Genomic DNA, 3690 nt, shown 5'->3' with positions numbered 1-3690 from the left:
TTCAGCGCTAAGCTTACTGTTTTCCAGAGAGTAGTGCTAGATCGGGCTGAGCAATCAAAAACTAGTTCGCTGCAAATATTCGGTCGGATCCCTCACGTTCCTCCACCGAATAAACTTGGCTCTCTCGGGACGCAAATGGAAATTAAAGACTGGATTGATGAGTTCTAATCAGATAGGACATACCGAGTGAAAAGAGGCTATACCAACAGCACCTTTTGAAATTGGAATTCATCAGGGTTCCCTTTGTGCACCACTCATGTTTGTGATCCATGTCAACAACCTTCGAGATGCGCCCAGTAGTCTACGCTCACTGTTTCGTACGAATTGAAATCTTGGAGTTCCAAAGCCATCGCTCACGAAATTGATGCAGAAGACGCAGCGGAACGGTTACTGGACGAAAACTTCCCCCTGAATATCGAAACGTACGCCAATTAGTTTTTCGGTGGAGGTCCAGGCCTTGTGATTCATGGTTAGAATGGACAAGAAGGTATGAGAAGATAGATAAAAAACGTTTTATACAACCTGCATTTTTCACACACACCGTTCTCATCACACCGATTAGGGTAGAGCTAAAAGGTAATTGTGGCTTTTAGGGTGAATTAGCATGAACCTCAATAACACACGCATAGATTTCCGGATATTCCAGGGGTCACACATCCGCAATATTCTTGGTTACGCTACCCAACGTGTTTACGAAAGATGCAGGAAGGACTTCGACCGTGTGAACTCAACTGCAACAATGTTGCATAAGGGTTTTGAGTCTGTTGAATATGAAACGCGTCTGGAGGTGTTTGACACCTCCCTGTAAGAGTATCGTTACCTCACGTGGGACTGATTTACCTGTATCACGTCTGGACAGAGTTTTCAAGACATTTAGCTCGATGACCCAATTTCTACGCGGCAAGAACATGGTAGGAGTTTCAAGCCCAGATTGCACATTTCTATTGAGAAAAAATTTATTTCATTTCGGGTAGTTCGTGCTTAGAATAAAGTTATTCTCGAGGCCGGAATGAAACACTTAACTGCTATTTCATGCGATTCCTCGTGCCGGAAACTGTACCACTCGGTACTGAGAATTTGGAGGGCAACATCCTTTATGCTTTTGTCCCTTAGGTGAATGGAAGCCGCTGACTGACAGGAGAAAACCCTCCCCGGGAAACCTGAGCGGAAGACTCTAACCTATGTATCAGACTGTGGATCACTCAACCAGTTGAAGAGTCACAAACATCCTCAAAATTTTAGTGGAATAAACAAGATTTAGCCTATAAATGCCTTTGTCATCTAAAATATCTGAATAAAACATACCGTTGGTGACAACGATTCCTGCAAACATGTGGGTAGTTCAGGTATATCATGTGCTTGTGTCCATTAGTAAGGTTAAAATTGCTTTGAAACCGCTTAAAAATATGGTGCACATTGCTCAAGAATTCTGTCCTTTTGTACATCAAACTCAAGTGCGATGTTGGTGATGTTGTGAACGGGTGCGGTAGAGTTCTGAAGGTTCACGTGAGACACCCACGCCGACCGGATCATCCAGCAATCAAGGAAACATGGGAAAAAAGAGAAACCGCAGTCTCAGCGAGGTGCAGGGGATTTGTGTGCGTTAACGGTGCCGCTCCGCGTTCATACCATGGGATATATGGTTTGTGATTGTTTAGAATAATTGGCGAATATCTTAAAAACATTTTGCTCAGCACAACTGGATCGAAAACCTCACTCAACAGCTTTCCGAACACGTCCAAAAATGCTAAACTTTGAAGTTAATTTACTTTGATGTCTTTTTAATTCAGAGGAGTTTGCGCACATCGTTGTGCCCAGTTCCAATAGAAATTTTGTATGCATTTTTTGTCTGGTATTTTTCACTTCATTCGTAAAATCTCCAAAACAGCTTGATGTTAGGTTTGGTTTGCAAAATACACCTGCTTGTAATGCCGCTCACTAAACAACTTGGCCTCTATTCGATTTTTGAGACAGATATCGGAGACGAATTTCACGGAACAAAAGTGGGTAGTTCGGACCGCGTTTGGCGAATGCGGATATGATCCTGCCTCCTAGCCAACCCCTCGGACTTTCTAGAAGGTTGAGCATGCACCACAGCTTGACTGTTTTCTAAGCCGTCTTACCGCAAATTCGTTTTGAACCAAGCACATAGTTTCTCACAGAACGACGCTGTTTAAGTTTGTTCTGAAATCGCCAATCGGCTGGCCTTGACATCGAGCGGGTGTCGCCGTGCTGTCACATGACCAGCGGTTAGCCAATCAGATGTTGATAGCCTGCTGCGTTCGCTGCCGACGCCAGGATGGGCCATAGCGTACATACATGTATACACGGTCTAACCCACAAATTTTGCTCAGCTACGATTGAAGATTTGCCAAAGCTGCCAACCAAACCGTCATTCTGGCCGGGCGAACTGTGTTTGATCCCAGGCTGATTGGCCTGGGAAGTCAACTTCCCGAGGGTTTCTCGAGAGGCTGTATAGTGTTCACTCTATGGAGAGGAGGACTCCACTGTAGTTTGGTGTGAAGAAATTTTTGCCGCTTAACCAAGCGGTTTCCTACTTGGTGCGTCACCAGAGGATCTATTGATTCACTGTGTGAGCGTACTCGTCACAGACTCCGATCAGAGACAGAGTCATGGATGTTTCGCTTGGAAACATGTTCTAGCATGGATGCACCGGATCGTCTTTCATGGCGGTAGACCTATACTGGCATGTTTGGAAACGGACTGGCGCGTGTTGTGCACAAGGTGCAAAAGAGCAAAGTAACTTTGATGTACCGAAGGAGCACAAAGAGGAAAATTGCCCCATAGCCGCGAGGTGATGGTGAATAACCGATCTCTGGGTACCGCTACCAGTGGTGCGGTCAAATATACTGTTGTCGGTGCGAAAGCCCGCCGAATCAGCCACTAATCCTTTTCAACGCAGGCTCAAAATGATTCCTCTAAGTAGTGTGTGACAGGACCGAATCGATGAGAAGAACTGGAGAGAACTCGACCGAGAAAAACTCCGAGAAATACGTTTAGCGTGAAATATGTTTAGAATGTGTTGTTTGAACCGAGCGCAAACCAACTGGCTCAACCACGGTGAAAACCTGTCGACAAGGAAAGATCAGGGAACAACGCAGCGGGGGAACACAGTCGAGTTCTGGATCTCCATAAAGAGAAGTGAATCTTATGCTCACTAAAGCAAAACAGAGGTCGCTTGTTTTGAAAGAAAATGAAAGCAGGAGAACATCTGAGTACCTATTTAGGTGAGACAACAATGCATGACCCACTTTGCCTTGAGACAACCCAAAGATGTGGCACCGAGTCTGAATAGACGTCAGGATGCAGAAGGAACGTCATTAAGATCATGCAGCGTGGTGCCGCTGATTGCTTCAATGACGGTCTCAGTATCCCTATGTTCGTAGTGGACGAACATATCGGCTTCGATCGTAACAATAGATAATATAGGAGGGGGTGTAGTGTGAAGGAAGCGGAAGATGCACACAAACAATGTATACGGTGTCATTTTTGGGGGCGACGAAACAACAGCACAGCAATCTGCGAAATGCTGGTGTTGTGTTTAACAGGGAATGAAGTGCGGTTTGAATGAAATATACTGGGGGCCCAGAGATTAGGCTTCATTCATCCCAAACCTTGACACTGCGAGCTGAATTGAGAAAAAGTGATTTAGCATTGGACGACAAAACG

Source organism: Opisthorchis viverrini (assembly GCF_000715545.1).
Source record: "Opisthorchis viverrini unplaced genomic scaffold opera_v5_508, whole genome shotgun sequence".
NCBI lineage: Eukaryota > Metazoa > Platyhelminthes > Trematoda > Opisthorchiida > Opisthorchiidae > Opisthorchis > Opisthorchis viverrini.
The sequence above is the reverse complement of the archived record's forward strand: the minus strand, read 5'-3'. Positions refer to the sequence as shown.